This window comes from Chlorocebus sabaeus, chromosome 16 (genome assembly GCF_047675955.1).
Source record: "Chlorocebus sabaeus isolate Y175 chromosome 16, mChlSab1.0.hap1, whole genome shotgun sequence".
Taxonomy (NCBI): Eukaryota; Metazoa; Chordata; class Mammalia; order Primates; family Cercopithecidae; genus Chlorocebus; species Chlorocebus sabaeus.
Window position 1 is genome coordinate 39550232 of NC_132919.1, and position 26930 is coordinate 39577161.

The 26930-nt window shown below is 39.1% G+C and overlaps 1 protein-coding gene and 1 pseudogene across 1 annotated transcript in view; both read right to left on the reverse strand.

The window, feature by feature from the left end:
- PPM1E (protein phosphatase, Mg2+/Mn2+ dependent 1E) overlaps positions 1–26930 on the reverse strand; it is a 210798-nt gene that overhangs the window by 114252 nt on the left and 69616 nt on the right. The gene's annotated exons all lie outside the window — the stretch shown is intronic.
- LOC119622276 (U6 spliceosomal RNA) lies at positions 14131–14228 on the reverse strand (annotated as a pseudogene).

Consider the following 26930-nt stretch of genomic DNA (forward strand, 5'->3'; position numbering starts at 1 on the left):
ACACATAACGATATTAACCTTAAATGTAAATGGGCTAAATGCTCCAATTAAAAGACACAGAGTGGCAAACTGGATAGAGTCAAGACCCACCAGTGTGCTGTATTCAGGAGACCCATCTCACATGCAGACACACACATAGGCTAAAAATAAAGGGATGGAGGAAGATCTACCAAGCAAATGGAAAACAAAACAAAACAAAAAAGCAGGGGTTGCAATCCTAGTCTCTAATAAAACAGACGTTAAACCAACAAAGATCAAAAGAGACAAAGAAGGCCATTACATAATGGTAAAGGGATCAATTCAACAAGAAGAGCTAACTATCCTAAATATATATGCACCTAACACAGAAGCACCCAGATTCATAAAGCAAGTCCTTGGAGACCTATAAAGAGACTTAGACTCCCACAGAATAATAATGGGAGACTCTAACACCCCACTGTCAACATTAGACAGATCAACGAGACAGAAAGTTAACAAAGATATCCAGAAACTGAACTCAGCTCTGCACCAAGCAGACCTAAAAGACATCTACAGAACTCTCCACCCCAAATCAACAGAATATACACTCTTCTCAGCACCATATCACACTTACTCCAAAATTGACCACATAGTTGGAAGTAAAGCACTCCTCAGCAAATGTAAAAGAACAGAAATTATAACAAACTGTCTCTCAGACCACAGTGCAATCAAACTAGAACTCAGGATTAAGAAACTCCCTCAAAACCACTCAACTACATGGAAACTGAACAGCCTGCTCCTGAATGACTACTGGGTACATAACGAAATGAAGGCAGAAATAAAGATGTTCTTTGAAACCAATGAGAACAAAGACACAACATACCAGAATATCTGGCACACATTTAAAGCAGTGTGTAGAGGGAAATTTATAGCACTAAATGCCCACAAGAGAAAGCAGGAAAGATCTAAAATTGACACCCTAACATCACAATTAAAAGAACTAGAGAAGCAACAGCAAACACATTCAAAAGCTAGCAGAAGGCAAGAAATAACTAAGATCAGAGCAGGACTGAAGGAGATAGAGACACAAAAAACCCTTCAAAAAATCAATGAATCCAGGAGCTGGTTTTTGAAAAGATCAACAAAATTTACAGACTGCTAGTAAGACTAATGAAGAAAAGAGAGAAGAATCAAATAGACGCAATAAAAAATAATAAAGGGGATATCACCACCAATCCCACAGAAATACAAACTACCATCGGAGAATACTGTAAACACCTCTATGCAAATAATCTAGAAGAAATGGATAAATTCCTGGACACATACACCCTCCCAAGACTAAACCAGGAAGAAGCTGAATCCCTGAATAGACCAATACAGGTTCTGAAATTGAGGCAATAATTAATAGCCTACCAACCAAAAAAAGTCCAGGACCAGACGGATTCACAGCCGAATTCTACCAGAGGTACAAAGAGGAGCTGGTGTCATTCTTTCTGAAACTATTCCAATCAATAGAAAAAGAGGGAATCCTCCCTAACTCATTTTATGAGGCCAACATCATCCTGATACCAAAGCCTGGCAGAGACACAACAAGAAATTTTAGACAATATTCCTGATGAACATCAATGAAAAAATCCTCAATAAAATACTGGCAAACTGAATCCAGAAGCACATCAAAAAGCTTATCCACCATGATCAAGTGGGCTTCATCCCTGGGATACAAGGCTGGTTCAACATACGCAAATCAATAAACGTAATCCATCACATAAACAGAACCAAAGACAAAAACCACATGATTGGCCGGGCGCAGTGGCTCAAGCCTGTAATCCCAGCACTTTGGGAGGCTGAGATGGGTAGATCACAAATTCAGGAGATCAAGACCATCCTGGCTAACACGGTGAAACCCCATCTCTACTAAAAAATACAAAAAACTAGCTGGGCGAGGTGGCGGGTGCCTGTAGTCCCAGCTACTTGGGAGGCTGAGGAGAATGGCAGGAACCCAGGAGGCAGAGCTTGCAGTGAGCTGAGATCCGGCCACAGCACTCCAGCCTGGGCGACAGAGCGAGACTCCGTCTCAAAAAAAAAAAAAAAAAAAAAAAACACATGATTATCTCAATAGACACAGAAAAGACCTTTGACAAAATTCAACAGCCCTTCATGCTAAAAACTCTCAATAAGCTAGGTATTGGTGGGATGTATCTCAAAATAATAAGAGCTATTTATAACAAACCCACAGCCAGTATCATACTGAATGGGCAAAAAATGGAAGCATTCCCTTTGAAAACTTGCACAAGACAGGGATGCCCTCTCTCACCACTCCTATTCAACATAGTGTTAGAAGTTCTGGCCAGGGCAATCAGGCAAGAGAAAGAAACAAAGGGCATTTGACTAGGAAAAGAGGAAGTCAAATTGTCCTGTTTGCAGATGACATGATTGTATATTTAGAAAATCCCATCGTCTCAGCCCAGAATCTTCTTAAGCTGATAAGCAACTTCAGCAAAGTCTCAGCATACAAAATCAATGTGCAAAAATCACAAGCATTCCTATACATCAATAACAGAGAGCCAAATCATGAGTGAGCTCCAATTCACAACTGCTTCAAAGAGAATAAAATACCTAGGAATCCAACTTACAAGGGATGTGAAGGACCTCTTCAAGGAGAACTACAAACCACTGCTCAACGAAATAAAAGAGGACACAAACAAATGGAAGAACATTCCATGCTCATGGATAGGAAGAATCAATATTGTAAAAATGGCCATACAGCCCAAGGTAATTTATAGATTCAATGCCATACCCATTAAGCTACCAATGACTTTCTTCACAGAATTGGAAAAAACTACTTAAAATTCATATGGAACCCAGAAAGAGCTCACATTGCCAAGACAATCCTAAGCCAAAAGAACAAAGCTGGAGGCATGATGCTACCTGACTTCAAACTATACTACAAGGCTACAGTAACCAAAATAGCATGGTATTGGTACCAAAACAGAGATATAGACCAATGGAACAGAATAGAGCCCTCGGAAATAATACCACACATCTACAACCATCTGATCTTTGGCAAATCTGACAAAAACAAGAAATGGGGAAAGGATTCCCTATTTAATAAATGGTGCTGGGAAAATTGGCTAGCCATATGTAGAAAGCTGAAACCGGATCCCTTCCTTACACCTTATACAAAAATTAATTCAAGATGGATTAAAGGCTTAAATGTTAGACCTAAAACCATAAAAAGCCTAGAAGAAAATCTAGGCAATACCATTCAGGCCATAGGCATGGGCAAGGACTTCATGACTAAAACACCAAAAGCAATGGCAACAAAAGCCAAAATAGACAAATGGGATCTAATTAAACTAAAGAGCTTTGCACAGCAAAAGAAACTACCACCAGAGTGAATAGGCAACCTACAGAATGGGAGAAAATTTTTATAATCTACCCATCTGACAAAGGGCTAATATCCAGAATCTACAAAGAACTGAAACAAATTTACAAGAAAAAAATCAAACCCCATCAAAAAGTGGGCAAAGGATATGAACAGACACTTTTCAAAAGAAGACATTTATGCAGCCAACAGACACATGAAAAAACGCTCATCATCACTGGCCATCAGAGAAACGCAAAGCAAAACCACAATGAGATACCATCTCACACCAGTTAGAATGGCGATCATTAAAAAGTCAGGAAACTACAGGTGCTGGAGACGATGTGGAGAAATAGGAATGCTTTTACACTGCTGGTGGGACTGTAAACTAGTTCAACCATCATGGAAGACTGTGTGCCAATTCCTCAAGGATCTAGAACTAGAAATACCATTTGACCCAGCAATCCCATTACTGGGCATATACCCAAAGGATTATAAATCATGCTGCTATAAAGACACATGCACATGTATGTTTATTGCGGGACTATTCACAACAGCAAAGACTTGGAACCAACCCAAATGTCCATCAATGATATAGACCGGATTAAGAATATGTGGCACATATATGCCATGGAAACTATGCAGTCATAAAAAAGGATGAGTTCATGTCCTTTATAGGGACATGGATGAAGCTGGAAACCATCATTCTGAGGAAACTATCACAAGGACAGAAAACCAAACACTGCATATTCTCACTCATAGGTGGGAACTGAACAGTGAAAACACTTGGACACAGGTTGGGGAACATCATACACCAGGGCCTGTCATAGGGTAGGGGGAGGTGGGAGGGATAGCATTAGGAGATATACCTAATGTAAATGACAAGTTAACAGGTGCAGCACACCAACATGGCACATGTATACATATGTAACAAACCTGCATGCTGTGCACATGTACCCTAGAACTTAAATTATAATAATAGAAAAAAGAAAAGAAAATGTAAAATAGTACAGCCACTGTGGAAACAGTTTCCTCAAAGAGTTAAAAATAGAATTAGCAAATGACCCAGCAATTCTATGGGTATACACTCAAAAGAATTGGGTCCCAAAGAGATACTTATACATTTATAATCATAACATTTATTATCATAGCAGCACTATTCACAGTAGCTAAAACATGGAAACAACCCAGGTATCAACTGACTGATGAATGGATAAGCAAAATGTGGTACATATATACAACAGAATATTATTCAGCCTTAAAAAGGAAATAAATTTTGGCCGGGCACGGTGGCTCACGCCTGTAATACCAACACTTTGGGAGGCCGGGGTCGGCAGATCACCTGAGGTCAGGAGTTCGAGACCAGCCTGCCCAACACGGAGAAACCCCATCTCTACTAAAATTACAAAAGTTAGTAGGTGTGATAGCGCACACCTGTAGTCCCAGTTACTCGGGAGGCTGAGCTAGGAGAATCGCGTGAACCTGGGAGGAGGAGCTTGCAGTGAGCCAAGATCGCGCCACTGCATTCCACCCTAGCAACAGAGCGAGATTCTGTCTCAAAAACAAACAAACAAACAAAAATAAATAAATTCTAATATATGCCACCATATGAGTGAACCTTGATGAGGACATCATGTTAACTGAAATAAACTGGTCACAAAAAGATAAATACTGTATGATTCCACTTAAATTAGTTATTTATTGTAGTCAAAATCATAGAGTCAAAAAGCAGAATGAAGGTTGCCAGGGGTTAGGAGGAGAAAGGAATGACAAGTTACTGTTTAATGGATAGAAAGTTTCAGTTTTGCAAAATGAAAAGAATTCTGGAGACGAACGGTGGTGATAGTTGTACAATAATATTAATGTACTTAATACCTTAATACCAATAAATTGTATACTTAAAAATGGGTAAGACAGAACATTTTGTTATGCATATTTTACCACAATAAAAGAAACTGAAAAAAAAAAAAACCCCATGAACCATGAACAGAATTATAGAGGAATGAATCTGTAAAAGTAAATCCACTTGCTAGGTTGCTATATGTTACCCCTGGTTCCTTCCTGAAAATACTAATTGATGATTACAACAATATATCCAAATATTTACAATGTCAGAAATTTCCAGCAAATGTAGACTTGGTCACACATTTCGCATAAGTGATTAGCAACACTGTTAAGACTGGGCATTCAGACACAGGCAGAGCTTACTCTAATGGAGGAAAGTGACTGCAATTCCCAGACTGCAATACTATATGCAATATATATGAGAAGCCAGTGCCATTATCTAATGAAAATAACACTAAATAATACTTGAATAAATGGTTATCGATAGAAATATTTTAACTTTAAAAATTTGGTCTCTATGTCTCTTTAGTCTCTTAGTTCAAACCAAATTTTCTGTAAGCTCTTGTGATGTTCTTTGCTAGAAGACTGCTAGATTTCTTATTAGGGTACAAATACAATAGAAATCATGTTTTTGCAAAAGTCTACTACTCTAAAGATTGATTGCTTATATCTTTCTCCATGCAGTTTTATAAAATATATTGCCTCTACAAAAGACTCTAGGTAGAAGTAAGACTCAACCGTGAAATTCCATTAACACATTTTCATGGAAATAATTAGTTTAGTGACAACCTTCCAAAGCCCCATGTAGGGAGGTGGTAAATTGTCTTTGAACGCCCACCTCGGCTATTTACACTTGCCATTAATGAGGGAAACAGTCACTATTTCTTTACAAACTAAATAAGAGGCTGAAGAATGTACTCATAAAATCTAGCAGTCACACAATGTATATTATATTATTCTAGATAGTTTTTAATCTCTTCTGAAAAGTTATCCCTTTATATCATTTTTAATCTGTAAGCATTATGTTCTCTTCTTTATTATAATTTTATTTTCTTCCTTTTACTATTACCTTTATTATTCACTTTCACACCCATTTTAAATATAAATTACAATTAGCTATTGTATTTTTTATACCAGAACTCCTTGGTAACTTTTAAAATCAACTCATCATATTAGAAAATCTTCACAATAAATTCAGATAATAATTCAATATATTTGTAAATATTTATCATGTTTGCTTTTAATCTTTGTAATAAGTGAAATTCTCTAATATCCCAGGACCTCCAGTCCTTCAGTAAAATGACAGTTGAAATACATTTCTCAAAAAATAGTATTATAATTCTTAAGAACTTAATTCCCAAAATAATATATCTCTGTATTTAACTCTATATGACGTATAGAAAGGTATGTGACAAAATTATAATGCTCTGCCTAAAGACTTGCAAAGCATACTCTGTACCCTCCTTTGAAGGTCAGATATTTGTTTACATTGTATGCTTAGGGGATCCCATTTATGACAAATCACTTTTTCATACATCATTTCCCCTACAATCACCATTGTTTCACAATTTTTTTTTCTTTTTTTTTTTTTTTTGGAGACAGAGTCTAGCTCTGCGCCCAGGCTGGAGTGCATTGGCATGATCATGGCTCAGTGCATCCTCAACCTTCAGGGTTCAGTTGATCCTCCCATCTCAACCTCCTGAGCAGCTGGGACTCTAGGCACACACCACCATGCCCAGCTAAATTATGCATATATATATATTATATATACACACACATATATATTTTATATATACACATTTTTATTATTTTTTTAGACACAGGGTTTCACCATGTTGCCCAGGTTTGTCTCAGATTCGTGGGCTCAAGCAATCCGCTTGCCTCGGCCTCCCAAAGTGCTAGGATTACAGGTGTGAGCCACTGTGCCCAACCTTATTCTACAGTTTTATTTTTCTTTTTTAGACAGGGTCTCTCTCTGTTGCCCAGGCTAAGTGGTGCGATCTCGGCTCACTGCAACCTCTACCTCCCGGGTTCAAGCAATTCTCCTGCCTCAGCCTTCCGAGTATAGCTGGGACTACAGATGTGCACCACCAAGCCCAGTTAGTTTTTTATTTTAAATTTTATTTATTTATTTATTTATTTTGAGAGGGAGTCTTGCTCTGTCGCCCAGGCTGGAGAGCAATGGCGCAATCGCAGCTCACTGCAAGCTCCGCCTGCCAGGTTCACGCCATTCTCCTGCCTCCCAGGTTCACGCCTCCCAGGTTCTCCACCTCCCAGGTTCACGCCATTCTCCATCCTGGGACTACAGGCGCCCGCCACCATGCCCAACTAATTTTTTCTGTGTTTTTAGTAGACAATTTCACCGTGTAGCCAGGATGGTCTCGATCTTCTGACCTTGTGATCCGCCTGCCTCGGCCTCCCAAAGTGCTAGGATTACAGGCGGGAGTCACTGCACTTGGCCTGTTCTACAGTTTTTAAAATTATAATTCTTTTTAAAATCAAAACATTCTAAACAGTTTTTGTTTTGTTTTGTTTTTGTTTTTTTGAGACAGAGTTTTTGCTCTTGTTGCCCAGGCTGGAGTGCAATGGCGCGATCTCGGCTCGCTGCAACCTCCACCCCCAACAGTCAAGAGATTCTTCTGCCTCAGACTCCAGAGTAGCTGGGATTACAGACATGCACCACCAAACGTGGCTAATTTTGTATTTTCAGTAGAGACGGGGTTTCACCATGTTGATCAGGCTGGTCTCAAACTTTTGAACTCAAGTGATCCACCTGCCTTGGCTTCCCAAAGTGCTGGGATTACAGGCATGAGCCACTGCGCCTGGCAAATGGGTTTTTGATTTACAAATTGAGCAGATAGTATAGCATTTTCATACACCCCCCAACATACACACACATTTTCCATTTTCCCCTATTATTAACAGCTTACGTTAGTATGGCTCACTCATTACAATTAATGAATGGATACTGAAAAGTTATTATTAACTGGTCCATAGTTTGATTTCCTTAGTTTTTACTTAACGTCCTTTTTCTGTTCCAATATCCCATTCAGGATGCCACTATATTACGTTTACTTGTCGCGTCTCCTTAATTATCTCTTAGCTGTGACTGTTTCTCAGACTCTCTTTTTGAGGATCTTGACAGTTTTACAGAGTTCTGGTCAGGTATACTGTAGGATGGCCCTCTATTAGAATTTGTTTTTCTCAGGCCGGACATGGGGCTCACGGCTGTAGTCCCAGTACTTTGGGAGGCCAAGGTGGGTGGATCACTTAAGGTCAGGAGTTTGAGACCAGCCTACCCAACATGGGGAAACCCCATCTCTATCAAAAATACAAAAATTGGCCAGGCACGGCCGCTCATGCCTGTAATCTCAGCACTTTGGGAGGCCGAGGAGGGCGGATCACGAGGTCAGGAGTTCAAGACCAGCCTGGCCAATATGGCAAAACCCCATCTTTACTAAAAAATAGAAAAATTAGCCAGACGTGGTGGCACACATCTGTAGTTCTAGCTACTCAGGAGGCTGAGGCAGGAGAATCGCTTGAACCCAGGAGACAGAGGCTGCAGTAAGCCGAGGTCATGCCACTGCACTCCAGCCTGGGCAACAGAGTTAAGACTCTGTCTCAAAACGAAAAACAAACCAACAAACAAACAAACACAAAAATTAGCTGGTTACGGTGGCGTGCACCTGTAATCCCAGCTACTTGGGGGGCTGAGGCAGGAGAATTGCTTGAACCTGGGAGGTGGAGGCTGCAGTGAGTCAAGGTTGTACCACTGAACTGCACTCCAGTCTGGGTGACAAAGCAAGACTCTGCCTCAAAAAAAAAAAAAAAGAATTTGTTTTTCTCATGGTTAGATTGGTGTTACAGACTTTTGTGACAAAGATCACAGAGATAAATTGCCATTTTAAAGTGCCATTTTTCATCATAGCATATTGAGGGTATATATGATATCAACATGATTTATGTCTGTTTATATTGACCATAATCACTTGGTTTGAAGGTGTGTTTGTCAGGTCTCTCCCATCAAGTTATTTCTTTCCTCCCATTCCCCACTTTTCATAAGGGACTCTTCAGAAGGAAGTCACTATGCACAGCGCACACTTAAGAAGTGGGGAATTATGCTCCCTGTCCTTAGGATGGAATATCTACATAATTTAATTAGCATTATTCCATACGGAAAGATTTGTCTATTCACTTCCATTTATTAATGTATCCAATTATTTATATATCAGTATGAACTCATTGTGGAGTCCTGAAAAGTTAGCAACAACAAGGGGGGTGCCCCAGGGTGGAGGAGAACAATTGTTCTGAGAAACAGCTAACTACAAACATCCTGTTTGCACAATATCCTGTTCCCAAATAACTCGTTCTACATGTAGTCCCTCCAGCTCCATCCTATAAAACTTTCCTCCAGCCCTGCCTCTTTGCAGGCAGCTTCTTCTCTGCTGTGCTGCCCAGTGCTTCCTTGCAATATACTTTCTCTCTAATACACTTACTTTCTTTAACTCAACGGCTGTTTCAGTAAATTATTTTACCACCAATGACGCTGGCCCAAATTAGCTGCAACCCACCACAATCATGAATATTTACGTTATACTTCAGGTTATAACACAATAGTATGGTATTCATTCATTTATTTTGCTCAAATATTTCTAAATTTTCCCATTGGGTGCTCTTTCATTTGGCTTCTTTTATATACCTCTCACAGTGATTTTTTTTTTTTCTTTAGCACTTTCTTACTTTCTGCCACTACAAGATGCCCAGGCTGGTTTTGTACATTTTCTACCCCATCCCTGGAATCAGCCATTTCTCCAAGGAGTCCTGGTTACTCTTACTGAAGAATCATATTAGAAACCAAGATCTGAGCACTAGGTGTACTTGTTACTACTGAATTGGTCTGGCTTTTGCTCTTGGCTCCAGGGGTGTATTCTCTAAGCCCCTGTAATGCCTAACTGAAAAGTGGGTCCTTGTTAACCTGGGAGCTTTAGGCCATGCCAGATAGCCTATGCTAACAATGTAATTAATGGTGGAGGTTTTGAGCCATGTGGTATCTGTAACAAAAAACAGCCATGTGAGTGGTCAATCATGTCTATGTGACCAAGCCCCAACAAAAACTCTGGACACCAGGGCTTGATGATCTTACCTGGTTGGTAATACTTCTAGCGTGTTGTCACAAATTGTTGCTGGGGGAAGTTACCACTGTCTATTACTCCACGAGGAGAAGAAACTGGAAGCTTCACATGAGGAATTCTCCTGTACTCTTCTCCCCTTGGCTGGTTTTATTATGCATCCTTTTACTGTAATAAACCATAACTGTAAATATAACAGCTTTCAGTGAGTTCTGTGAGTACTTCTAGGGAATTATTCAACCTGAGGGTGATCTTGGGGACCCCTAAACTTACAACTGGAGTCAAAAGTGGTGGTGGTGTTGTAAACTTCCAAACTTTATAGTATGTATATACTAACTTCTGCACATACCCATCTATAAAAATTTCCACATGCAACTATCTAACTATATATGAGCTCTTCTAGTATCTTCAACGCTAATCCATTACCATGGGTCTTTCTAGCTTCCTCCCTTGTTGATCTGTAAAATTTCCACTTCAACACTGAGAAACCTGGCTCCCACTATCTGCTGTCTATTTTCTTAGTTGTTCAATGTTAGTGTACAAGTATAGCAATAATGCATTTATTAACCTATAAACCCATGAAGAAAAATTGTATCAACTTGAGTAAGTCCTCTTATACAGTTCCTTTAGCCTTTAGTTTTACAGACTCCAGTCATTTTCAAAGTTATGGGAGCACTTTTCTCCCCATCCGTTTCGGTGAGGTTGTTTCATATATTTGTAATATAGTTAGATGCTCTTGTCACAGTCTGCTTTCTTTCCCAAATCCCATGACCTCCTGAATTATATTATTTTTTCTTAAAATTTTTTTTTTCTTTTTTTAGAGACAAGGTCTTGCCATGTTGCTGGACTTGAACTCAAGTCCCAAGCTGGACTTGAACTCTTGGCCTCAAGTGATCTTACCTCAGCATCCTAAGTAGCTGGGATTGCAGGCACAAGCCACCATGCCTACCTCTGAAAGCTATTGTTAAATTTGTACACACTGAGGTTGACTTTTTGTGCTGTAAAGTTCTACAGACTTTAACAAATGCATAATATCATGTATCCATCATTACAGTGCATACAGAATAGTTTCACCACCCTAAAATGCCATTCTGCTTCACCTATTCATCCCTCCCTTACTACTGTCCACAACCCCTGACAACCACTGATCTTTTTACTGCCATCATAATTTTCCTCCTCCAGAATGTTATATAATTGGAATTGTTAGAGTATATAGGTTTTTCAATTACTTAACAATATGCATCTATGTTTTCTCCATGTCTGTTCCTGGTTTAATATCTCCTTTCTTTTGATCACTTAATAACATTCCATTGTATGAATGTACCACAATAGTTTGGTTATCCATTCGCCTATTGAGGGACAATTTATTGCGTCCAGTTTGGGTGCAGTTATGAATAAAGCTGCTGTAAACATTCCTTTGCAGGTTTCTGTGGGGACTTAAGTTTACAACTCAACTGGGTATGTCTATTGCGCCTAGAAATGTGATTAATTGCTAGATCATATGGTAAGAATATGTTTATCTTTCTTGTAAGCCACTGCCAAACTGTTTTCCAAAGTGGCTGTATCATTTTGCATTTCCAGCAGCAAAGATTAGAGTTTCTTTTGTTTTTCATCCTCACCGGCATTTCATCCTCACCAGCTTTTCAGTTTTTAAATTTGGCCATTCTAACAGACTTTAATGGTATCTCATTGTTTCAATCTCCAATTCCCTAAAGACAAATGATGTTGAGCATCTTTTTATATATTTATTTGCTGTCTCTACATCTTCTTTATTGAGGTATCTGTTCAGATCTTTTGCTCATTTTTTAATTGGGTTGTTCACTTTCTTATTGTTGAATTTTAAGTGTTTTTTGTATATTTTGGATACTAGTCCTTTATCAGACAAGTGTTTTGTAAAGATTTTCTCCCAGTTTGTGACTTACCTTTTAACTCCCTTTACTGTGTCTTTCCCAGAACACAAGTTTAAAGTCAATTTTATCAATGTTTTTCCTCCACGCTATTTGAGTTGTATCTAAAACTCATCGCCAAATTCAAGGTCACTAGATTTCTCCTATGTTATCTTCTAGAAGTCTTATAAGTTATGCATTTTATATTTATGTGTATGATCCATTTTAAGTTAATTTTTGTGACAGGTATAAGATCTATGTTTAGATTCCACAGGACTCTCTTAGTTGAAAGGCTTCAAAGATTTATCAACATGTTATTGTCAGTGATCATCACCTTCTCTGGGACAGTCTAAGAGCCCTGGCTGGAGATGAGACAGAGTCAAGACTAACTTCTCCAATGCTGCCAACTTCTATAAACAGCATACTACATTGTCTAAATTAGCAAATGTGTAGCATATATAATTTATAAAAGCCTCATGGGCCGGTCGCGGTGGCTCACGCCTGTAATCCCAGCATTTTGGGAGGCCGAGGCGGGTGGACCACCTGAGGTCAGGAGATTAAGACCATCCTGGCTAACACAGTGAAACCCCGTCTCTACTAAAAAATACCAAAAATTAGCAGGGCACCTACAGGTGGTGGGCACCTGTAATCCCAGCAACTCAGGAGGCTGAGGTAGGAGAATCACTTGAACCTGGGAGGCAGAGGTTGCAGTGAGCAGAGATTGCACCACTGCACTCTAGTCAAGGTGACAGTGCAAGACTCTGTCTTAAAAAAAAAAAAAAAAAAAGCCTCATGATTTTAATAGAATTTCTGATGACCTTTTAAAACAATTTCTTAACATAAATTAAAAGTCCAATACATTTTTTCTGAGTAATCTTAAATAGAAATAAAATCAGTTTGTAACTATTAGGGATAATGAGAGATTTAATATATGTGTGTGTGTGTGTGTGTTTATTCTCATTCTATGACAGTTGTATATCTTGGGAATTCTTTTTTTATTTTTTAAAAATTTTTTAAGAGACAGAGTTTTACTCTGTTGCCCAGGCTGGAATGCAGTGGGACCATCATGGCCCACCATAACCTCCAACTCCTGGGCTCAAGTGATCCTCCCATCTCAGCCTCTGGAGTAGCTAAGACTAAAGGCATGCACCAACAAACCCAATTGATCTTAATTTTTTTTGTGGCCAGGCATGGTGGCTCACGCCTTGTAATCCCAGCACTTTAGGAGGTTGAGGCGGGCAGATCTCAAGGTCAGGAGCTCAAGACCAGCCTGACCAACATGGTGAAACCCCGTCTCTACTAAAAATACAAAAATTAGCCAGGTGTGGTGGCATGTGCCTGTAATCCCAGCTACTCAGGAGGCTGAGGCAAGAGAATTGCTTGAGCCCAAGAGGCAGAGGTTGCAGTGAGCCAAGATCGTACCACTGCACTCCCAGCCTGGGCGACAGAGTGAGACTCGGTCTTAAGAAAAAAAAAATGTTTTTCTTAAAGACAGGATCTCACTCTGTCGCCCAGGCTGGTCTTGAATTCCTGGCCTCATTAAATCCTCATACCTTGGCCTCCCAAAGTGCGGGTGTGAGCCACCACGCCAGGCCCCCTGGGAGTTCTTTGACTTAGATAAGAAGGCGGATGATGAAATATATTAATCTTAATATTTTATATAGTTCATTTTTTACTGAAAGAATTTTAATCTGGGTAACATAAAAGATAAAGTTAGTAGTCTTGTCACTTTTTGAGCAAAAACATATACCCAAAACTTAAAAAACAGTTGCTGCTAGAGTATATCAGGATGGTTTTGCTCTGGGCAGCATAGTATAGTGATTAACACCATGTTAGAGATTCTAAAGCCATACCTGGGTTTGAATCCCAGCTCTACTGTTTACCAGTTTTGTAATCTTAGGCAATTAATTACTTGACTGTTCTAAGTCTCAGTTTCCCCCTTTTTTTTTAAACTATAATATGTAATATTTGAGTGTCGTCCTTGTGCAGGGACCAAGCTAATCTTTTCTGTATCATTTTTAGTATATGTGCTGCTAAAGCGAGCGCCCCATTTGTTTTTGTTTCGTTTTGTTGTTTGAGACAGGATCTTGTTCTGTCACCCAGCTGGAATGCAGTAGCATGATCATCGCTCACTGCAGCCTCAAACTCTGGGGCTCAAGCAATCCTCCTGCCCAGCCTCCTGAGTAGCTGGGACTGCAGGCATGCACCACCATGCACAGCTAATTTTAAAAATTTTTTTGTAGAAATAGAGGTCTCACTATATTGCCTGGGCTAGTCTTGAACTCCTGGGCTCAAGCGATCCTCCTACCTCAGCCTCCTAAATGCTGGGATTACAGGTGCGAGCCACTGCATTCAGTCAAAACTATATGTTTTAATAAAATATAAAGCTATAGTGGGAAGGTCCAAAAATATCACAGGTAATACAATTTCCCAGATCATTTACAATAACACTAAAAAAAAAAAATTAAAATTTGGGTATAAATCTAACAAAACATGCACAGGATCTGTGTGCTAAAAACTACAAAATACTGATTATTTTATTTTATTTCATTTTATTTTGAGACAGGGTCTTGCTCTGTCACCAAGGCTAAAGTGCAGTGGCACAATCATGGCTTACTATACCCTTGACCTCTCAGACTCAATGTGGCACAATCATGGCTTACTATATACCCTTGACCTCCCAGACTCAATGTAGCACAATCATGGCTTACTATACCCTTGACCTCCTAGACTCAATCAATCACCTCGCCTCAGCCTCCCCAGTAGCTGGGACTACAGGCACGCACCACCACGGCTGGTGAATTTTCCTATTTTTTGTAGAGATGAGGTCTCACTATGTTGCTGAGGCTGGTCTCGAACTCCTGTGCTCAAGTGATCCTCCCACCTCAACCTCTCAAAGTGCTGGGATTACAGGCATGAGTCACTGTGTCTGACCAAAAAAAGGTTTTAACGACCTAAATAACTGGAGAGATGTGGCATGCTCATGGATTCGGAGGCTTTACAGAGCAAAGACGTCAATTCTCTCAAAATTGATCTGCAGTTGGTTTAATGCAATTCCTATAAAAATTCTAACAGATTTATATATATGAACAAACTGATTCTAAAATTTATATGGAAAGGCAAAGGAACTAGAATAGCTAAAAGAATTTTGAAAAAAAAAGAATAAAATAAGGGTAATCACATTAGCTTTTTAAAGACTTACTATAGACACATAGATCAATAGAACAAAAAAGAGTAAAAAATAAACTCACATTTGTACAGATAACTAATTTTTGACAAAGGTATAAAAGCAATTTAATGAAGCAAGGATAGTCTTTTTAACAAGTGGTGATGGCACAATTAGTCTCCTGTAGGAGACAAAATGGACCTTGATCTAAACCTCACAATTTATGCCAAAATTAACAAACTTCAAATGCATAATTTTATCAAATGTTGAACTATAAGATTCTTAGGGAAAAAACAAGAGAAACTCTGTGTGACCTAAATTTAGGGAAAATGTTCTTAGATATGACACCAAAAGTACCACCCAAAAAGAAAAAGTTAATAAATTAGACTTCATCATAATTAAAACTTTTCCTCTGTGAAAGATATTAAGAAAATGAGAAAAGAAGCCACAGATTGGGAGAAAATATTTGCAAATCACATATATTTGACAAATAATTTATATCTAGAATAAATAAGAAATCCCTAACCTCAACTGTAAATAAGTAAGCAGTCCAATTAAAAAGTGGACAAACAAGTCAACAATGCAATCCCATTTACAATAGTCATACCCCCCATCCCACCAAAAAATAAAAATAAAACAAACAAAATCATGACATCTAAGCAAGGAGGGCAAATGTCTCTACAAGAACCACAAAACACTTGCAAATGGGCAAAAGACATGAACAGACACTTCTCAAAAGAAGACATACAAGTGGCCAATAAACATGAAGAAATGCTCCACATCACTAATCATCAGAGAAATGCAAATCAAAATCACAATGAGATGCCATCTCACATCAGTCAGATGCCAGAATGGCTATTATTAAAAAGTCAAAAAACAACAGATGTTGGAAAGGCTGTGGAGAAAAGGGAACACTTATACACTGTTGGTGAGAATGCAAATTAGCTTAGCCACTATGAAGAGCAGTTTGAAGATTTCTCAAAGAACTTAAAACAGAACTACCATTCAACCCAGGAATCCCATTACTGTGTATCTATCCAAAAGAAAACAAATAGTTCTATCAAAAAGACATATGCACTCACATGTTCATTGCAGCACTATTCACAGTAGCAAAGACATGAAATCAACCTAGATGCCCATCAAATGTGGCCTGGGTAAAGAAAATGTGGTACATATACACCAGCCATAAAAAAAGAACAAAATCATGTCCCTTGCAGCAACATGGGTACAGCTGGAGGCCATTATCCTAAGTGAATTAATGCAAGAACAGAAAGCCAAATACCACATATTCTCACTTATAAGTGGGAACTAAACATGGGGTACTCATGAACATAAAGATGGCAACAATAGAAACTAAAGACTTCTGTAGGGGGCGGTGAGGTAACTGTTGAAAAACTATTGGGTTTCAAAAGGTCACATACTAGATGATTCCACTTATATAACATTCTCAAAGTAACAAAAGTATGGTGATGGAGAACAGATCAGTGGTTGCCAGGGGTTAGGACTGGGGTGTGACTATAAATGGCTAGCATATGGGAGTTTCTTCTGGAGTTCTATACCCCAAATGTGATAATGATCATATGAATTTATATATGTGATAAAATCCTGTAGAACTACATACAACTCCCGTTTGTTTTTTTTTTTTTAAAGGATTGTATGTAATAACTGGTGAAATCTCGTGAAGCTGAGGCAGGTGAATCACTTGAGGCTGGGAGTTCAAGACCAGCCTGACCAACATGGTGAAATCCCACCTCTACTAAAAGAAAAAAATACAAAAATTAGCCATAGCCAGGAGTAGTGATGTATGCCTGTGATCCCAGCTACTCAGATGGCTGAGGAAGGAGAATCACTTGGACCTGGGAGGTGAGGGTGCAGTCCTGGGAGGCAAGGGTGCAGTGAGCTAAGATCACGCCACTGCACTCCAACCTGCGTAACAGAGTGAGGCTCCATCTCAAAAAACAAACAAACAAACAAACACCTGGTGAAATCCAAGTAAGGTCAGTAGTTTAGTTAATAAATAGTATTGTATCAATGTCAGTTTTCTGATTTTGATAATTATACTGTGGTTATATGTCATTGGGGGAAGCTGGGTGAAGAGTACATCTGAACTCTTTGTACTATTTTGGCAACTTCTACATGAGTCTAAAAAATTTCAAAATTAAAGTTTAAAAATTCCTGTTATGTTATTATGCAGAACATCTTAATTCTCAACCTACACTCCAGATTATTTTTAAAAAGGAGCACCAATTGTTCTAATAAAAAAAAAAAGAAACCAAATCATTGTATGTTTCATGTCTCTCTATATATAGAAGTAGTAGAAGCTTTACATTTTTTCTTTAATTTCAAGCAGATAAAATTGAGAAACTCTTCCCTTTGCAGAACATACCAGTAGTGCTGGGTTTATTTATTTTTTTATCACAACAATATTTCAAAAGAAAATGATAATAATTTATTCTAGTCTGTGCTGGTTAGATTCTACCTGGAATATTGCTCTCAATTCTAGGTATCATACTTTAGAAGAGTTAATTCAGAAGTGAGTGACCACGATAGTGAAGAAATTTGAAACTATATTTTCTGAGGATCAAATAGAGGAACTAGGTTATGTCTACGCTAGAGAAGAAAAAGTACTGAAGTTCTAATACTGTCTTTAAGTCTATGAAAGGTCACCATGTGGAAGACAACAGATTTATTTGGAATACTCTAAGGTGTAAGAATTAGGATCAATAGTCCTACAGAGAAAAAGACTTTTTGAGCAAGATAAGCAGACACTAAAAAACAGTGCTTACCAAAGAGGAAATGAGCTGCCTTGGAACACAGTGCCTATCACAGAAACAATAAAAGCACTGGCAATAACGTTCTTTCAGGACTTCTGATTTAAAATAGCAGACTGCACACATGCATTTATCTCAGAAACCTCCTGAAATGTGAAATTAAAATAACAGACAGACACGGAAGAAATGATAGTGGACAAAAAAGATTAACAAATATTTGAAAGCAAGAAAGGGAATGAAGGAGTAGCAACCTTAGCACACCAGAACAGAGAAAGCTGAATCCAAACTGTCCAATGGGGGGATGACACCAATAATCTAGCTGGTTCTCATCAGAGAACTCCAGGAATCTAAGGAACTGGAGACACTAACTATCTCAGACAGCAGGTATAAGGAGAAGTGTTGGAAACATTGCAGCAATTCATTGAAATTATATAGAAGAAATACTTACGATACTCTTCTTCTAAATTCCCATGCAACCAAACAAAGGCACCTCCCTCACATGGCAGGAAAGAAAATGTTTATTTTCTGATTAATTGAAACAGAATAGCCTTATATTCAAAGATGCAAGGTATGTAGTGAGGGACTGAAGTAAATCACCTTACTGAAATTAAGAATACTATGTGAAAAATTACATATAAACAGCTGTATTCCCTTACTCAGTTCCCAAAATGCTGGCTAAAAGAGAAGAGACTAAAAGCTTTAAGATAACGTAAGTCTGCGATGGGTCACGCCTGTAATCCCAGCGCTTTGGGAGGCCGAGGCGGGTGGATCATGAGGTCAGGAGATCAAGACCATCCTGGCTAACATGGTGCAACACTGTCTCTACTAAAAATACAAAAAATTAGCCGGACATGGTGGCACACGCCTGTAATCTCAGCTAATTGGGAGGCTGTGGCAGGAGAATCACTTGAACCCAAGAGGTGGAGGTTGCAGTTGAGCCGAGATTGCACCACTGCATTCCAGCCTGGGTGACAAGAGTGAGACTCCATCTCAAAATAAAAAAGATAAAGTTAGTCACATACAGGTCAGGTGCGGTGGCTCACACCTGTAATCCTAGCCCTTTGGGAGGCCAAGGCGGGTAGATCACCTGAGGGTAAGAGTTTGAGACCAGCCTGGCCAATATGGTGAAACCCTGTCTCTACTAAAAATACAAAAATTAGCCAGGCATGGTGGCATGCATCTATAGTCCTAACTACTTAGGAGGCTGAGGCAGGAGTATTGCTTGAACCCAGAGGCAGAGGTTGCAGCAAGCCAAGATTGTGCCACTGCACTCCGGCCTGGGCGAGAGAGCAAGACTCTGTCTCAAAAAATAATAATGATAAATAAAGTAAACCACATACAAATAGGATCAGGAATCAGAATGCTATCATCTTTCTCAATAATAGCAGTTAAGGCTGGGCGCAGTGGCTCACGCCTGCAATCCCAGCACTTTGGGAGGCTGAGGTGGGCAGATCACGAGGTCAGGAGATTGAGACCATCCTGGCTAACACGGTGAAACTCCGTTTCTACTAAAAATACAAAAATTAGCCGGGTGTGGTGGCGGGCGCCTGTAGTCCCAGCTACTCAGGTGGCTGAGGCAGGAGAATGGCATGAACCCAGGAGGTGGAGCTTGCAGTGAACCGAGACTGCGCCACTGCACTATAGCCTGGGTGACAGAGCAAGACTCCATCTCAAATAACAACAATAATAATAATAATACTAACAGTGAAAGCTGAGGGACAATAGCCTAATGCCTTCGAAATTCTGTGGGAAAACAATTTTCTAACATAATTTTTTTGTTTGTTTATTTTTTGTTTTTTTAGACAGACAGTGTCTTGCTCTGATTTCCAGGCTGGAGTGCAGTGGTTCAATCAGAGTTTATTGCAGCCTCAAACTCCTGGGCTCAAGTGATCCTCCTCCCTTAGCCTCCCAAGTAGCTAGGACTATAGGCATGGGCCACCATGCCTGGCTAATTTTTCTTTTAGAGACAGGGTCTTACTATGTTAACCAGGCAGTCCTCAAACTCCTGGGCCTTAAGCAATTCCCCTGCCTTGGCCTCCCAAGGTACTGGGATTATAGGTATGACCCACCACGCTTGGCCTTTAACCTGAAATTCTGTACCCAACTACACTAACAATCAAGTGGAGGAGTGGAATAAAGATATTTCAGGTTAACAAAACCTGAAAAAAATTAACTTCCATGAATCTTATTTGTTTTTTTAAGATAACTAATCCTGCTTTCTAACCATGAATCTTTTATAAGAAGACTAGTAAAGGATGTCCACCAGCAAAATGAGAAAAGAAACCCAGAAAGAAATGAAAACCAGAAAACTGAGGCTTTAATGAAAAAGAAGCATCAGGAACCACAAGGATCATGGTAGAGCTCCTGAATGTCAGCTGTACATAAGGTCTAGAGTGCGTACAGTCTGGATTGGAACAGGTAGATGCAAAGTTCCAAGATGAAAGCCTTATAAAAAAAGATTATCCAAGATGTTTACCTATACTGATAGTGGTTTTTATGTTTCTACTGCAGAGTTCAGAAAATAAAGGACAATAGATACATAGAAAACTAAACAAATGGAAAACAGTAAATTATTAACTCCAGGAAAAACAAAAGGTTATACAAGAAAGAAAATGTAAACATGGGCCAGGCACAGTGGCTCATGCCTGTAATCCCAGCTACACAGGAGACTGAGGCAGGAGAATCACTTGAACCCAGGAGGTGGAGGTTGCAGTGAGCTGAGATCACACCATTGCACTCCAGCCTGGGCAACTAGAGTGAAACTCCATCTCAAGAAAAAAAAAAAAAGAAAGGAAAGAAAAGAAAATGTAAACACAGTATATAGTGGCTCAGTTGTAAACAATATATACATAATTCAAACAATGTAAACATTATTTTGCCTAAAGTTATGGTATGATTATACTGGGAGTTAGTGAGGGAAAGTAAGTGGTAGCAGGAGTTGTATAAGACTGTTAAATCTTTATCTTCTAAAATAAAAAACAGAGTTACTGTCTATAATTTAAAAAACAACAAACAGCAAATGAAACATTAGAGACAGGTAAATCCCAGAAGAAACAAAGAATTAAAAATAGGCCAGACACAGTGGCTCATGCCTGTAATCCCAACACTTTGGGAGGCCAAGGCAGGAGGATCACCAGAGGTCAGGAGGTCGAGACCAGCCTGACTAACACGGAGAAACCCTGTCTCTATTAAAAATACAAAATTAGCTGGGCATAGTGGCGCATGCCTGTAATCTCAGCTACTAGGGAGGCTGAGACAGGAGAATCGCTTGAACCCAGGAGGCAGAGGTTGTGGTGAGGCAAGATTGCGGCATTGCACTCCAGCCTGGGCAACAAGATTGAAATTCTGTCTCAAAAAGACAAACAAACAAAAAAAAGAATTAAAAACAGTTGCTTCCTGTGCTGTTGTGGTCCCAACGTAAAGAAAGAGAAAAGAGAAGAAGAGAGAGAAAAAAAGAAAAGAAAATTAAAATAGTTGTAATGAAGAAGAAAAGGGTAAGAGACTGTTCTTAGTATATGCTTTACAGTACACTATTTCACTTAAAAAAATTATATACATATTACATTGAATAAAAATAAATATTATTATTATTGTTATTATTATTTGAGACTGAGACTCTATTGCCCAGGCTGGAGTATAGTGGCGTGATCTCAGCTCACTGCAACCTCTGCCTCCCAGGTTCAAGCAATTCTTCTGCCTTAGCCTCCTGAGTAGCTGAGATTACAGGCACCCGCCACCACACCTGGCTAATTTTTGTATTTTTAGAAGACACGGGGTTTCACCATGTTGGCCAAGCTGGTCTTGAACTCCTGACCTCGAGTGATCTGCCCGCCTTCCCAAAGTGCTGGGACTACAGACATGAGCCACGGCACCCGGCCAATTATTTTTAAAACTTACAGGTTCTCATGTCCCACTCCTAGACCCACTGTAACAGAATATCTGAATAGATCTACATATTTGAATGGCTTAAAAGATTATAACCAGGTAGTTAAGTTGGATAAAACACTGGGGTGAGATCATAGACTTTAGCCAGGTGTAGTGGCTCATGCTTGTAATCCCAGCACTTGGTATGGTGGCTCATGCGTGTAATCCCAGCACTTTGGGAGGCTGAGGCAGGTGGATCACCTAAGGTCAGGAGTTCGAGACCAGGCTGGCCAACATAGTGAAACCCCATCTCTGCTAAAAATACTAAAATTAGCTGTGCATGGTGGCGGGTGCCTATAATCCCAGCTACTTGGGAGGCTGCAGGAGGAGAATTGCTTGAACCCAGGAGGCAGAGACTGCAGTGAGCCAAGATCGTGACATTGCATTCCAGCCTGGGTGACAGAGCAAGACTCTGTCTCAAAAAAAAAAAAAAAAAGATCACGGACTTAATGCTGAATGCAGGCTTTTCTATATTCCACTGACTCAAAAATGTACCCTCAACCCTAGCCAGCAGATCTAAATAAGCATGCAACTCATTACAAAGAAGACCGAGAAAGAGAGTTTAAATGGGTCAACATGATCCATCATTCCTATAAGTAAAGCTCCTTAAAAGTATATAAAACCCACACAGATAAATTAGTAACAAAACTTTTGTACATCACGCCTGTAACCCCAGCACTCTGGGAGGCTAAGGAGGGCGGATCACGAGGTCAGGGGATTGAGAACATCCTGGCTAACACGGTGAAACTCCGTCTCTACTAAAAATACAAAAAAAAAAAAAAAAAAAAAATTAGCCAGGCATGGTGGCACGCACCTGTAGTCCCAGCTACTCAGGAGGCTGAGGCAGAAGAATCACTTGAATCTGGGAGGCAGAGGTTGCAGTGAGCTGAGATCGTGGCACTGCACTCTAGCCTGGGCGACAGAGCCAGGTTCCACCTAAAAAAAATAAAAAATAAAAAAAAATCTTTGTACATTAAAAATAGTAAGTTACATTGACATGTTAAACTAATTTATTGCTATCTAAAATGATATAAGCAACAATTTTATTGTTTAATTTGATTAAATGTACAGTTAATGTACCTCTTCCTTCAATATAGTTTATCTTTGAAGTTCTGCTGAATTTTAGTTGCCATAACAACCTGAATAAACCCTTTATTGGTGGAGATATCTGAAGCTATTTATAAATGCAACAGCTGTATCTGTCCAGCTAAATTTCTTTCATAATATAAGACATCAAAGCAGTTTTCTTTTTTTTTTTTTTTTTTTTGAGATGGTGTCTGTCTCTATTGCCCAGGCTGCCAGGCTGGAATGCAATGGCGCCATCTTGGCTTACTGCAACCTCCGCCTCCTAGGTTCAAGCAATTCTCCCTGCCTCAGCCTCCCAAGTAGCTGGCATTACAGATGCCCGCTGCCCACCACCACGCCCAGCTAATTTTTGTATTTTTAGTAGACAATGGGGTTTTGCCATGTTGGCCAGGCTGATCTGGAACTTCTGACCTCAGGTGATCCGCCTGACTCAGCCTCCCAAAGGTGCTGGGATTACAGGCATGAGCCACTGTGCCTGGCATAAAAGCAGTTTTCATTTGCTCTGAATAAATTTAAGAAAAATATCATGAACCATTAAAACTAAAACTATAATTTCTACATTTATATCTAAAATATTAAAATGTAGTAAAACTATATAGAATAAGGTAGAGAATGGGGCTGGGTGTGGTGGTTCATGCCTGTAATCCCGTCAGTTTGGGAGGCCATGGTGGGTGGATCACTTGAGGTCAGGAGTTTGAGACCAGCCTGGCCAACATGGTGAAACCAGGTCTCTACTAAAAATACAAAAATTAACCAGGCATGGTGGTAGGTGCCTGTAATCGCAGCTACTTGGGAGGCTGAGACTGGAGAATCAGGTTGAGGCTGGGCTTGAACCCAGGAGGTGGAAGTTGCAGTGAGCTGAGATCGTACCATTGCACCACAGCCGGGCAACAAAGTGAGACTGTTTCCAAACAACAACAACAACAACAGAGAATAAAAAAAAATACATTTTCATTTCATTGTTTCCTGGAAAAAAAAAAACCAGCAATATTAACACAAAGCTTTCTAAACTGTTAAGTTTTTTCAGAATTGAAAAACGCTTAGATATTTTATTCAGAAGTCTTTGTTTGTTTTTAACTTTTTGTAGAGACAGTCTCACTAATATTGTCCAGGCTGGTCTCGAACTCCTGGGCTCAAAGGATCCTCCTGTCTCAGCCTTCCAAAGTGTTGGGATTACAGGTATGAGCCACTGCACTCAGCCAGATATTTCATTCTATTTATTTGTGTGTGTGTGTCTGTGTGTGTGTGAATCAATAGGTCAAGCCTTCATTTTTTTTTAGTTTTAGTTTTACATAAGTTATTGGGGTACAGGTGGTATTTGGTTACATGAGTAAGTTATTTAGTGGTGATTTGGGAGATTTTGATGCACTGATCACCCGAGCAGTATACACTGCACCATATTTGTAGTCTTCTATCCCTCGCCCCACTCCCACTCTTCCCCACAAGTCCCCAAAGTCCATTGTATCAGTCTTTTATGCCTTTGCATCAGCCAGATATTTTAAATCAATTGCTTCTCTCCACAGTAACACAATGCAAGATAAAACACAAAGAAGCAGGCTGGGTGCGGTGGCTCACATCTGTAATCCTAGCACTCTGGGAGGCCGAGGCGGATGGATCACGGGGTCAGGAGATCGAGACCATCCTGGCTAACACAGTGAAACCCCGTCTCCACTAAAAAAAAAAAATACAAAAAATTAGCCGGGCATGGTGTTGGGCACCTGTAGTCCCAGCTACCCGGGAGGCTGAGGCAGGAGAATGGCGTGAACCCAGGAGGCAGAGGTTGCAGTGAGCCGAGATTGCGCCACTGCACTCCAGCCTGGGCGACACAGCGAGATTCCATCTCAAAAAAAAAAAAAAAAAAAAGCAAAAAAAAAACCCCACATACACAAAAAGAAGGAAACAACAACATTACGTAAAACAACATTTATTAACAGTTAAAGCAACCTAAATTCATTAATAAAAGTAGAATAAAGATTTTACAACTGAACCTTTCCTCTTTTCAAAGTGATTATTTGATTCCATTAAAATAATTAATAGTAATTAGACTGAAGAAATATCTATCTTCACTGATATAAGCTTTTGAGTACACAAAATTATAAAAATAAAAGGTTTATTCTGCAGTAGTGTAGCAGTTGATTAGCAGCTTCTCAGATAGGATCTGTGCCTATGTAGAGTCTCAGTAAGTATTGGTTCAATAGATTATTTAGATTAAGACTGCTATATTTAGGACAACCTACAGATTTTTTCTCATAGAAAAAAAGTTTTAAATTATATATAAATACACGTATTGACTGGTAATTGTTACATACATTTTCTACCTTGAATTGAGATACTCATCTTTGTGCTCATCTTTCAAACCCTTTCTCCAACCCTTCCTCTAATTCATGTTTTAAAAACATATATAATATCCTGTACATCCATATATTTGGGGATAGTCCATTAAACTTGTATTAAATTTAAATTTTGCACCTTGTCCATATTTAATTTAATCAATGTTTAATTTTGCAGATGTTTTTCTTTTTTATCTTTCCTGTAGTACAGATTAATTTTGCAGATATTTTACAATAATTAAAAATATACAAAACACAATTTCCTAAGGGAAAAAAAATAACTAAACAACAGGTGATTCAGACAGCAGCCAGCAATGTTATTTTCAAAGAGTAACTATAGATGCATAAGATCCATTCTTCTATATTCATTACTGTTGTATTTTGATATAAAACATATCTAATCATAAATAAGGTCTTTCCCCTTTCACTTAAATCTTTCAGAGAATAGCATAATCACAATCCTGAGAAACCACTCCTGTGCCTAGAATTTCAAGTAAGTCTGTCTTTCATGCAAATACCCACATGATTCTTTTCCTATTACTTTCACAGTTCCTTTCCTGCCCATTCCATTCCTTGAAAAATTTATGAGAAATGCCTACATGACAGGAATATGTCCATTTCAGCCTCTCTTAAACTAGAAACAATTCTTAGGTTATAGAAATGAAAACCTCATTTTCATATGTTGTCTTTATAGTTTAAAAAGTGCTCACATACACTATAATGTCTGACCCTACAATAACGCTTCCACTTGGATAAAATAGGTATTATTCTCATTTTGAAAATTAAAAAGAAAATTATGCTCAGAAGGGCTTGCCCCAGGTCAAACAAGAAGAGTAATAATCATCATATAAGTCAGCTCTCTTGACATATTTTTTTCACAATACTTTGCTGCCTCACTTACATATGACAAAGAGGAGAGAGTGGGGCAACTGACTTTGGCAGCCTTCAGTTGTCACCGACCCTGAACAACAGAATCTATTACAATCTATTCTCTCTCCAATAGCAAGTCCTGGCAGTATGGTAGACCTGACTGATAGCATAACTTTAATTATCAGCCAGAGGCTTAAACCTATGCTTGTTGTAATTAGAATTTCCCCACAGAAAAAAAAGCATATCATCTATTCCAGAAAAGAACTACCTATTAAATCCTAATCTTTACATTTTCAATTCACGGCCAACCAGTGTTTAAAACATGAATTATCTTAATAAAAGAGCAAGTTTACAAATGCCTATGGAGTACACCTTTGGGAATGTTATCCCATTCTATTTTTAGTAAACATTTAATCCTAGTATAAGACCAGAACAGATGGGCAATAGAAACTGGCTCCAATTTTCCAACATTCTACATACTAGCTAACAATATAGCAAACACCTAGAGGTTGTTCTAACCATAATTATCAGCTCAACCCGTAACAGAATCAGAAGTCGGCTTGTATTCCCTCTTGTTTTGGAGAAAGATATCTGGGACTCG